The 13373-nt window shown below is 41.0% G+C and overlaps 1 protein-coding gene across 5 annotated transcripts in view; it reads right to left on the reverse strand.

Annotated features, from left to right (window-relative positions):
• dlgap4b (discs, large (Drosophila) homolog-associated protein 4b) overlaps positions 1–13373 on the reverse strand; it is a 104705-nt gene that overhangs the window by 63288 nt on the left and 28044 nt on the right. For all 5 annotated transcript variants that reach the window (XM_053867293.1, XM_053867292.1, XM_053867289.1 and 2 more), the window contains exon 2: positions 11325–11388. The gene's annotated coding sequence lies outside the window, so the exon portion shown is untranslated. The remainder of the gene's footprint in view (positions 1–11324; positions 11389–13373) is intronic.

The following is a 13373-nucleotide window of genomic DNA, read 5'->3' on the forward strand; positions in this document are numbered from 1 at the left end:
TCTGAACAGAATGAAAAGGGACAGCTGGGTATCCCAGGGTGACACTGTGACCAGGCAAGGGATGAGTGGTGAATGGTTAATGAATCAGTAAGCATTATTTACATGCATCAATGTGGAAGTCAGTCTCTCTGTTACTCTGGATATAGTTATGTATCATAAATAATGTAAGATACGTTGCTCAGAATGAGCAGATATAATGACTGACTTGATGAATGCCTTGTTTACAGACAGTACTCAGCTTTTTCATCATGCTAATTTCAGCTTTAGAGCTCTAATTGTACTGTAAAGGATTATTTATTTGACTGCTTTTTGCAGGTGATGGTGTGTTTATAGATAATATCCGACTTCTGTCCTGTAATCTAAAATCTTTCCGACACTGTTATTCTATTTCTTTCAAAAGCATCTTGTTTTGCATCAGTTTTTAATTTGTTTTAACTTTGTATGTTTTGCTGTTTGTACTGTCAAGATTGATGAAAGTTATAAATACAATTTTAAAAATGTTCATCATGACCTTGTGCAGGTGACCCAAACATATACCCTGTGGATTTCTGTAAACCCTCTGCTTCCTGCGCTCTCCTCTCTTTCATCTTAGTGTATTCAAGTGCCGACTCCTCTGAATCCTCAGCATCTCCAGTTTCACAGCAACTGCATCTGCTTGAGTTGTTCACTTCACATTTTTCAAAGCAAAGCTGTTTAAAAGCCACGCATGCTAATCAGTGCTTATTTTCAGCAGCCATCGTTTCATAGAATGGTCCTCTCTTGTTTTGATGAAATCTTCCTTTAAGTTTAAGAACAGATACAGCCAAATGAATCTGCCATTCACCAAGGGTTAACTCAGCTTTAGTGTGATAAATTCATAGTCAAAAGATAATAATCTAATAACAGCCCTAATGACATCATTGTTTAATGGTGATCTTAACAATTTAGCGGACTCTTATCCCCATGCTTGTTCAACCATGAGCTGCGAAAAGGAGCGTGTTGGGTGTCACATTTTGACGTGATCTTGAGCGTCACCATGTGGTGAGCACACAGGAACGGAATCAGTTGGCAGACAGAATCAATTGATGCAATAAAGATAGCCAGCTCACCAAGAGCTTTCTTAAATCTGATACCATTTGTACCTGTGACATCAAAAAAAAAATTAACTTTGATCTTATTAAAATGCATGACCAACAATATATTGACCTGACCTGAAGTGTATTCAGGGCTACAACTAAGGACTTTTTTTCTTTCACCACTATAGTCGACTGGTCAGCATATGACGTGTACAGAACACGTCAACATGCCTAGTTGAAGTAGTAATTGACAAAACAAAGGAAATGTACGTGAACACTTGTGAAATGTTGTTTTGAAACTTCTTATTTCAATTTTAATTGCTCAAAATGCAATGTGAAAGGTATGTGTCCTGTCATTCTATTAAAGAAATGTTCGCGTTGTCAATGGAGCAATGGTCAGCAAGAAGGTTCATGGTTCGAATCCAGCTGGAACTTTCTGGGTGGAGTTTGCATGTTCTCCCTGAGCCTGCATGGGTTTTCTCTGGGTTCTCCGGTTTCCTCTCACAGCTCAACCTGTCCAGGCTGTATTCCTGCTTCTTACCCAATGACTGCTGGGGTAGGCTACAGCACTCCCCGCAGCCCTCACCAGGACTGAGCTCTGGTTAACGGACGATGGATGTACAGTATGTTTAGACCCGTAGTTTGGACGTTCAGGGTCGCAATGGTCCTGTCGTGTCAGCCTACTGAGAGTGATGACATCATGACTAGTCCACTCAATTTAAAAGTCGATTTTAGTTGACAGGTTGTTGCAGCCCTTATTAGGTCACATGGGTTTCCTCTACAAACAGTTACTACTGAGCATAGAATGAACCATAAATGAACTTCCAGTGTTAAAGAAATGTTATGGAATAATGCACAGCGGAACCCCAGGGTCATCAAAGACTGAAGTGTATGCTGATGATATTATACTTATCTTCGCACCGCAGAACTGGAGACTTAAACTAAATCCTTTATTCCTTCGAAGGCTTAACAGTGAATGGAGTCCTGAAAGGATTATTTTGTGCATTCTGACATATTCTCTAAGGAGAAGCCCCTTGCTTGTTTGTCCTCGGTTCTGGGTTCAGAACAGTCAAATCCACAAGTAAATGAAGATTAAGCCATTTATATAAAACAAACACATTTACAGCGACTTGCACGGTCAAAAGAGTTGACATGAACACCATACGATCAAATTACCCAAAATGGTTACACATTTATCTGCACCCTGTTTGGAGAGGTTTTTGCACCACCCAGCCCACTACAGCAGTGACAGCAAAAAGAGGAGGAAATGCCCTTGAGCTACCTCACTGTGGACATGAATTATTTACTGTGCGATGAGTTTCATATTCATGAAAAAATTAATCACTGGCTAAAGGACTGTTTTCACATATATCACACACAAAAAAGATGAGTGCAACTTTTTTGTTTTGAGAATTTTATGGTTTTTTTCTGGAGCCTGGTGTTCATTGCTGGTCTAGACATGTGAACTCTTATTTGTTGTTGTATTCATCAGTACCCATTTGACACAGCCAGCTCTGATTCAACAACATGTTTCAGGACAAAGTAATTTCCACAGAAATGTCCACAGATTAAAAACTGCATGAATGTAAAATATTTGAGAACCAACTTTCACCTGCTGTGACCAATTTGAGACTGTATTTGTATGATTTATTTTGGTGGTCCCTCTTCCTGTTTGTTTTTTTCCTTTGTTTCCAGAAGCCGAGGGTTTACGGCTGATGGCGATCGCTCAATCAAGCACCAGGATTGAGTGTCCTTGAACACATCGCCAGAAGCTAATGTCTGTTTGACTTGGTACTCTGCTCCTCTTCATGAATTACTTAATCTGTGAACTGACTTTATTGGTATTGCCAGCATTTGTTCTGATACGTTTTCGCGTGTTTGAACAGGCGTTCTTTTATTTTAGTTCCACCGGTGTGTGAGCCCAGTCAGCTTCAGTCTCTTCTGTTTTCGTCGCTTCATCGTCTGTTTGACACCGTTTTGGGTTTTGGATCATTCTGTTTCCATTAGATTATGGATTATTTGCTTGTGGAATAAGGTTTGCGAACTTTGAAGAAGCAGATCCTTTCTGTTTTTGGGTCCACCGCTGAGCTATCACTGAGACTTATTTGTTCCAACAATTTCTGGACGTAACACAGTCCTGAAAAAAAAAATCGGACAATTTAGGCTACATATATTGTTGTTGGGAAAGATGCCTTTTGTGTCATGTACTGACGAAAAAGGCATTCAAACTTTTGACAACTCTTTCTGGCTTTTGCCACATGGCTCCCAATTTGCCTGAAATTGCTGAATGTCACTCTAGTTTTGTTGAGTTTCTAGACAGTGAACAGCGGAGACAGGAGACAATATTTCGAGCGGTGCCAGCACTTGGGGCTGGGACGCAAAGATTTTTCAGTGGTTCTGATGTCGTAAGCTGTGATTTCACATTGCAAGCTTTTTGAGTCATTTTCAGGAGCTTGAGAGAAGTCACTCCTTTGATTATAAAACCGGCAGTGCGATGAATAACAAGGAGCACTGGGTTTTATCACCCCTGTCTCCGGTTGACCACCAGTGACTGTTCTTATTCAATTACCCACTTCCAAGTTCCCTCTGATGCATTTATCCACTTCCAAATAAACATTGGTTTGCGAAAGAACACTGGATGAGTGTCTGCTCCTCTGAGGTTCTGACGGTAAAAACCATACAGCCGTTGTACAGACGTCACCTTGTAAACAGTGGCTCAAGCTCTCTCGCTGACAGGCAGAGCATCGCGCTGAGGGGCTCCCTCTGTATAGCAGGCTCACTGTGCCCTCCACAGTAGCTTCCCACCGGCCAATTCTCATGTGGACAGAATGAGAGCAGTGGAAGAGACGGGCGTTCGGCTAATGATTCATGACGATTGTCATAATAATCGTAGGAAGACATAATCGTAATCCTGATAAAAATTGATGAATTGACCAGCCCTATATTGAGGTAAACTTGTGTTATTGCGGGCTTGAAGTGAAAGGTCATGTTAGCCATTAGCTCTGCCAGCTCTGCGGAGGAAACAGTCTGAATTCTCAACCTTACATACGGATCCAAACGGAAGCTCCAGTCCGTGCTTTGCGTTCATTTCCACCATATTTCTGCAAAAAGTTTATGGATAGGGACCAAATGGAGCAGTACCGCCAGTAACCATGGGGGGCAGTGTTGCTGTTACGACTATTACTACTACTACTACTATACTTAGCTCTAATGAGACACGACTAGAGTACACTATCTGTCCTCCACTCGCGATATATTTACACCGACCACTGCCTCCTACAAACGCTGCCTCCGTTTTCCTCTTTTTTTGCAGGAGCTACATGAGCAATACTCCTTCTGTTTTGGTAATATTGGTGAACAGCAATTCCAACGTAAAGTACAGTGTAATTCAGGTACACAACACTGCAAATATAAAGCTTCCCATTTTTTCTGTTTTGGACCCTTCAGGCGACTGTATTCCCCCGTGGATTTTAACTGCCAAATTATCCTCATTCCCAAGGCGAGATGCTACACTTGTAAACAGCTGGAGCCTTCACGTTGACTGTGCTAAACGCTTTTATTTCTCTTTCTTCACTTTCCAGCACAACACAGTGCTGAGTTGCATTCTCATTACTGACATCGAAGAAAGCCTCCTTCCATGGGTCTGGAAAAAAAGGCAAGGCTGCAAAAGTCGTAATGAAAGAGCTGTGGTGCTCCTCTTGCCAGAAAACTACAGCATATGACTAAAGTGTCATCCAATTATTACAATTTGGGCTGAATATGTCCATAAAATAAGCCATTCTGTTTTATCATTTTCAGTGCAAAGCACAAGCAATGCAGGGGAGTTTGCATATCTCGGGAAATATCAAGAAAATGCCTCCTTGGCCTCGAGGGCCACCAGAGTGTTCCTCGCCATTATTGGTAGCTTGAGATATATTTTTCCATGTAGTTAGAGAAAATATTCACATCAGATGAGTGGAGTTCTGCCAGAGCTCCAGGAAATCCAAATGTTTTTTTTTTTTTCACCCAGTGTACATTGATGTATATAACTTAGTAGGAACTGCCATCATATATATGATATAATCTGAGCAACACTTGCATCACCCCAAAAGCTGTTATACAGATATCTAACTATCACAATGACTGCTGGGATAGCGATCAAGTAAGGATGCGTATCACTGGTTCCCTCACGATTCAATGCTATGACAACACTTTTCCCAAGATAAAATAATATCACGGTACAGCGATTTGGGGATTATGTAAATATTTCATTTCATCCGCAATATATGACAACATCAGTGTCTCTGAATCCATGTGGCAGGAATTACAAAACATAAATGCCAATCAATTTCACAACCAAGTAATGCAAAGTATACACTGCATGTTGGCGGTTCCTAACTCACACAGACCACATTGTCATGCACAGAATAGCCAGAACCTCTCTTTTGTAAGGCAAACCTCCACCTCTCTTCCACTTGCTCCCTGCTCTCACCACAGATCACAATGTCATCAGGAAACATCATCATCCAAGGGGCTTCTTGTCTAACCTCATCTGCCAACCTGTTCATCACCATGGGAAACAAGAAGGGTCTCAGAGCTGAGAGCCTTGGTGCAGTCCCATCTCCACCTTGAACTCTTCTATAATCATCAACATAGTGGATTAGAGCTTTCTTCAACCAGTTTGTGGATCAATGTGAACTCGAAAAGTTTGTAATAAACTTAATATTCAGAAAAGATGACCTTCGAATGGAGTGCCTCGGGTGACACTTTGGGTAAAATGCATTTGGGTAAAAAGTATGGTCATGAGATAATTCACCATCAAAGACGAATTCTCACGTCTTATGCGTGATACAATCCGATTATGAACATGTTATTATCAACAAGTTTTTTTAATTAATTAAAACAGCATTCTTCAATTACTCTCAATTTGGCATGTGTAAAAATGAACAATCTTTATTAGCAACACCACAGCACAGAAGCCCACTCGGCTGTTAGCGTCGTCCAATCACGCCTCAGGTTCTCATGCATGCTACTCCAACTCTTAACCACAGATCCGCTGTCAACTTAGTTGGATATGCCACAGACAATCGCTCCAGCAGTGGCGGTTATGTGCTCCGCTGCATGCGGCCAGGCTGTGATTCACTGATTCACACATTTGTATGGACATCTCTCAGACAAACCGCATAACAAACCACAGCACTGGAGCAGCACTGGTGGCTGTAAATGTTTGGCTGGGAAAGCTCCTTGGCGTAAACCCTCTTCTCATGACCTGCACTGAACTGATCCCTTCCAATTGATCCTTATCAAAATGAGCAGCTGTATGCTGGTAACATTCACTTGGTTAATCTGGTCAGATGGATTAGTGCGGTAAAGATACCACAGACAGACAGGAGGTTCACAGCGGGAAGGTCTTGTGAAGGGAAACAAACAAAAACAAAAAGCCAGACCAGGGTTGATGGAGCAAATGAAACCTAGAAATGCAGGCAGGCTTATTTGCTCAAATGAAAGCCCACTCGGAAGAATTCACAGAGACGAACGAGTCCGTGAAAATGAATGGCTCCCGCTGTCACTGGCTCGCTGGCATGAAGCTGGATCTACAACTTGCTGCATTTGCATGCAGTGTGAACTCTGCTCTCTGCTACATGAGCTGCAAGGGTGAGCTCGGGAATGAATACAAAAACAACAAATGCCTGTATAAAAATTATACAATCATATGCCACCAGGTACGCTGCAAAAAAACAACAACCCAAAAACACTAAAACAGTATTCTGTCATCTCTAAAATGCGTGAGTCGCCTGAATTCTTTCATGATGAAGTCGCAAAAGCACTAAAAATATCAGGTGGCTCAGGAATATTTTAGGAATATCCAAAAATGAGATCAGCTTTGGGAGATAAGACGGCCCTTATAAATAAATTACTTGAGCAGATGAATGACCTCTGCCAGCTGGTAAAAATACCATAGGTTGTATTGTAGCAAGATGATTACATTATTTTAAGTATCACGAGTCAACATTTCATCTCTACACGCCGTATCCGCTAACACGGCAATTGTTACCTGCCTCCTCAGATGTTTTTTGGCAGCCATTATTATGCAGGAGGGATTAAAGCATCTGTCATTGTCAAATTAATTAGGTTATATCATGAGATACGGATACCTTACACCTCAGGTAATTGCACTTATTAAAATAGAATCAAGCAGTTAAAAATAACCTCACTGATCTTGACACAGATTTCCACCAGAATAAAGACAGAAATCACATTCTCGTTTCCAGAGCTTGATGAATTTCACTCTCGACGCTTTTAATAACGCAGTACTCCAGAATACTTTATTATCAAGAATTGCTTTAGCTTTAGGGGAAAACTCCTAAACCACAAAGATGGTGAGGCTGGAATTTGAACTAGTGTTGAAGAGTGGCTGTGTTTTCCAAGCATGAACAATGGAATTCACCTTTTTATTAATTCATCAGTAAACATATACCTTCATGGACTCTTTACAATGATGCTGGGATGCAACTTTGCTGACAAGAGCGGTTTCTTTGTTTAAATCAGTAACCTCAAACCTCAGGCCTGTGGGCCATTTCAGGCCCTCAGGATGCAGTGGGCGCCTAATTTTAGCATGGGTGCGACCCCCTCTTTACCCCAAGTGACAAACACTGTATAAGTGAATTCCAATCAATGACACTGAGGGTTAACCTCGGAACCCAATGCTTACATTCACTAATATACTGAAGTATCTAGCTACCATTTTGGCTCATGCTGCTGCTGTTTTCAATTCATGGTTACCATACTTTTTTTTTGCTGGGGAACAATGACAATTGAAGACAATTTGATTTAGTAAGCGCCAACATTTCAGTGCAAAACTATATGATGCACATTTCTGGTGATGGCTAGTTTGCTGTAGATCTTCAAGAGGCTCACATTGACATGAAATGAATTTACCATAAGCAATCGAAGTAAATAAATAGCCACACCAGATGAAGTAAAATGACCAGTGATCAGCGACAAAAACCCAGCCTCACCAACACTTTGCTTCTGGCGTCCCCCAACTCATTCAAGTTTCAGACCCCCAATTTAAATAGTTAAATTAGACTGCCACTTTGTAATGGTGGTAAACCTAGTTTAGTTCACTCAGAAACAAAGACGAAGATGTCACATATAATTGAAACTATTTTGCTATTCTCTCTTGCCACAGCAGTCGCACACTTCATGAACTGCCACGTTCAGACACAGCTGCCGGACTCACATGTCCTGTAAGCAGAATTTTGAAAAACTTGTCTCTCAATTTCTGTTTGTAATGAAGGTCCGACATTTGATGCGTGTCTGAAAGAACTCCAGTACCAATCCCGTGTGATCATGGCATGATGGGGAAGCACAACACAGCAAAGTCATTTTCTATTAAATGAAACTCTAATGTGGTTCGGGCACAATAACCATGAAACATGAGATTGCTGAAGAGCAGGCGACACATTGACACTTCTGAAATAACAAAAGAATTACAGAGGAATGGCGTGCGAGAAAACGCACCATGTTTTTTTTGACTGCAATGAGATTCCCAGGTAATTGAAAAAAGGTATTTTCATGTTTCGTGAGTTTAAGTAGAGTTCATGTGCTCATCATGATCACGCTGTAATGTTGCCGCAAACTCAGCGTTATGACTGGAAATGAGGTATATGGAAATCATATGAAAACACTCATTTCTTCATCAGTATCACTCACATCTGATCATTTCACGGGCCCAGTCAGTCCTTAATCAGCACTTCCTATGTTCTTTTGACGTCGAGGTAGGTAGTGAGTGCCGAGGGCAGAAATGAATAGACAGGGGCTTTAAAAAGCTTTGGAGGGATTTATTTCCAATAAGCCATGTGGAGGATTAAAGCATGTTAATGCAATGCCTACACAAACTGGACAAACACACACATACGCACACAATCACGCAGGATGACATTAAAAGATAAGCACCAAGAGGTTGACGGTGGTCGCATGTGAGCAAAATGACTAAAATAAGCTCAGTTACGTCGGAAGTTAACACACACAGTCGCGGATGCTTGTGTGGCAGGACAATAATTCCACTCTTTCAAGATGACATTTGTTACTGTTGACTTGGTGAGACATGGAAACCTAGTTTATTTTTCCAGTTGGGTAGCTGTCCATACATGACTGTAACTGAGAGTCACCACGGTGAATTTAAGCACATGTATTGGGTTAAAGGAAGTTTCCACAAGTGTGTTGTTTAAACAGACCAGTAAAAACATTTGATGGATAATGTTGGATGTCACTTGCTTGATATAACCTCCCTACTGATGGTACAGTCACTGTGAAACGCACAGGGGCTTTAAACAGCAATTGAAACGTTGCTTCATTTAGAAGGAAAACAGCTACATCGTTCCTAAGCCTAACCTCCGTCTTCCCATTGCGGGAAGCGCTGCCCACGACATCAGGATATGTGCTTCAATTGAAAACCTCATACATCAAGATGCGACGCTTCAGTCCACTTCTCAACGTCAATGTATTTCACAGACCTTTTTCAAAATTCATTACTGTTTGAATGAAGAACAACTTGTTGTCTTGATTTTCCCAATTCTGTCTGTCTGTTTTCCGTTCCCTGTAGCTATCAAGAGTTATATTGACAAGTCGAGCAAAATTATTTTAATTGGTTTGCAAATTTTGCAACATCTAATAATGATGAAAAACTTTGTAATAAAGTAGCTTCAGTGCATGTCTAAACATAGGACTGAAGACTAAGACTTCCAATAGTCATGATTTACATTCGAAATTGATATTGAGAAATAAAATACCAACAAAAAGAACAGAATTTTCTCCTTGTTTTATAATAATTTAGAGGCAAAGTGATGTTAAAATATATTTTTTGTCCTACTATCTACCTCACGCCAGTTATAGTCAATACTGTAGCATGGAATGAAGAAAAATAAGAAGTGCTAGGGTCATTTGAATGTCAGTGTTGCCATCAGATTTTGTGATATCACATTGAGTCCACGGGTGTTTGAGAAACTACATTGTTTTGTTTTTTTTTGAAAGAACACCAGTGCTTTTGCTGGAATAATATTGTATTGTTCCACTATCGACTGAGTATTATTGTAGTACTACTACTCAGGAGTACGCAAGTACGAAAGCTGAAATCTTTGAGTGTCCTTACTTTTTGTTATTCTAGTGCAGCTTTTTCCAGGTTTTACTTTCTGATACTTTCACTTTTTATATTCCAGCCACCTCCTGTGTTTCCTCAGCATGAAGCCAGGATTCCTGTACTCTGGTTTTATCAACTTGATGAGTGCAGATGTGCAGAATTGTGGGTAAAATTGTTTAGATGAGAAGTTTGGAACTTCAGTAATTTGGAAAACATTTTTTAAATGAAGTGATTTTGTTGAATTGGCAATGGTATGAAATGTGATCATGTCTCACATATATGCTCATATTAAATATACTCCAGAGTGAAGTGACCAATGTTTTCCCTCAGGACAGACCAGACAGGACCTCTTGACAGAGCCATATTACATCAGCACTTTCCACAGGCTGTTCCTGACATGCCTAACACAGCCGTCCATCACAGCTCCCCACTGCAGTCACGCTACATTCAAACTCCTCACCAGCAAATGCACTGGTGAACAGAAGCCCAGAGTGGTTTGTCAACTTCAACTGAGACATGTTTGGCATTTCACACCAGGTTCATTCAAAATGCCTGGAGTATGATTTGCTCTCCAACTTGAGCTAGAAAAGATCAAGACACACTGGCTCTTCGTCTGGAAGTTGGTTCTCTTCATGTGATTTACCTTCTTCAAATCTATCATCAAGAGGCCTTTTCTCAGCACAGTCAACAAATATACACACCTGTCATGACTCAGTTCTCATTATGTCTTGTGCTTCCAGATTTATTTTGTTAACACTAGCCTTGCCCTTGTTGCAGGTGCGTGAATCTCATCACGACTGGCATTGATCTGTTTCCTAGTAGAGTTTTATTACGTCCCCCTCAATCCTTTATAGCCCCAGACTCTAGTTGCCGACCGTCTCCCCTCCCACCATCTCCTTGGATGTCACACACACTTGTCTCCATGTCTCTGATCTACAGCCCTCTTTTCATCAGCCCGCTCGTGGACACCTCTGCCTGTGTTCTAATCTCCAGCGCCTCGACCTCGCACTGAATAAACAGAGCGTGTGAACTGCGTCTCCAGTCAGCAATTGATATCAACTGGTCGATTCTGAACAGCAAAGAAAAACATGCGTCTGAACTGACACCCAGAAAGAACTCCAATAAGTTTTAGGTCCAAACGCCCTCACCTGGTTGGAACAAGCGCAGAATGGACTGGAACTGAATGATGGCCAGGTCATGGACGAATAAGTCCTGTAAGACAAAGACATCTGATCAGCCTTTCCTGCTGCAATACAAAACCACTGAATTGCCTCAAGCAGTAGGCTGGCGAACGCTTTGTCACGTCGCTCTTCAGAACCTGGAAGCACGTCGCTTATTCCTTCATTTGAAAAATCAATTAGCGCACAAAGGCAAACAAACGTACACATCTCCACTGATAAACCACTTCAATTGAACATAGATTAGATGCGGACATCTTCTGCCAAAGACGGCAGCAGTCAGGGAAAGCATAAGATAAATCAGCTGGAAAAAACTGCAGTTATTGCATCATCAAATGACTCGTGCAAAGCTCTTCTTGGAAGGAAAATTAAGCAAAGTCATCTAAAGTTGAGGAGTTAAAGTTAGTGCCATTCAATGCCATTCAGCAGGAGTTGAGTTTTGTCAGATTGTGAGATTGCAACCCAGCCTGACTGGACCTCCTAGTTCTTGCTCTGTTCACCAAACATTTGACATTTGAAAAACAAAGATGAGATTGTATATGTAGCCTGAGTAAACACTGACTTGCTAAAGAGAACAAAAGCCTGGGCCACATTTGTGGAGACAGGGGTTAATGTCTAGTAAGCATCGGAGTTATACAGAAAACCTGCAAAAACTAAAAAGCACATGACAGGACACATTTGTAATTGGCCAAAAATGGTTGTGAGAAACACCTAAAATACATTTTCATCAATAACTTCATTTTTGATTTTTATTTTCATTTTTTTAAGTACATTGACGACAACTTCGCTGAGGGAGCACAACAGGCCTTGTGCAGCCAGATAATCTATGGCAGTTGTTGAGCTCATTGAGGTCGTCCTTAATTCTATATAATTGCAATAGAGGAGATTTATTTGTCCTTTCACGCAACCAAAGGACTGGGCCAAACTAAAATTAAAAATTAAAATTTTTAACGAAATTTTACATGAAAATCCTGTTGGATTGGATAACATTCTGAATAAAGCTGTAGCTGATGATTATTTTATTATTGTTTTAGATTAGTCGACCAATCGCTACCTAAAGTTGCTTAAATCACCTCACTGTGATACTCTGACACCATACATTTTTAAACAAGTATATGGAAATAATGACACATAATCCAGGGACATGTATTAACCCTGTGAAGCCCAAACCATGGCACAATCGACACAGAGCTCCAACTGAGGTCTTGGTCACTGTTCAAAGTTCATCTATGTATCTCATATAAACATCTGATCAACATGCTCAAAAGGTCTTATTTGAGTAGTAATCTAAAACAATGCGTCCAGTGTAGCTCCCTAGTACAGTTCGGGTAATTATGATCGGTGCAGGACTATATGCATACTTCCAGAAAAGAAAAAAAAATCACTGCAGTGGCGCAGATGTGACATCTGTGACATCATTAAAAAGAAGTCAATGTCCTCTTCACAACAAGAACAGTTAGCTCTGTGGTGTCTGGCGTCACAGATCAAACACGGAACACTCTTTCATCATTAGATCATGATGTTGAAGGGCTTTGGTCATCCTAAAGAGGCATTATCATGGCAAACAAAGCAAAGACACACTTATGAACGCTTTATGATCTGTCGCTGCCCATTCTCCCACGTGACTATGACTGCTGCTGTCAGCCGGAGTTGGTGACGCGGAGCTGGGGGACGCGGAGCTGGGGGGCGCGCAGCGATGGCAGTGGGTTGGAATTATCAATTCACTTATCTTAATGATTCCAGAGAATCTAACTGCTTCTGTATAACAACCACTTCTTGATGCCCATCCCGTGGCCTAACACGACTAGTTGATGCACAGACTTGACGTGAACGAATCTTTGTTGTCGACATTATCAAGACATCAACTAATCGTTGCCCTACTTCAGATCAACAAGTCTTGAACCCCCTCTACTGTGTCCGTCAGGTCATCATTTGAGGTGGTCTTATAATGTTCCCAGGTCGAAACGATGACAAAAATATTTCATTTAACAACCTTTTTGTTCATGACGATAACATGAC

Source organism: Synchiropus splendidus, chromosome 6 (genome assembly GCF_027744825.2).
Source record: "Synchiropus splendidus isolate RoL2022-P1 chromosome 6, RoL_Sspl_1.0, whole genome shotgun sequence".
Taxonomy (NCBI): domain Eukaryota; kingdom Metazoa; phylum Chordata; class Actinopteri; order Syngnathiformes; family Callionymidae; genus Synchiropus; species Synchiropus splendidus.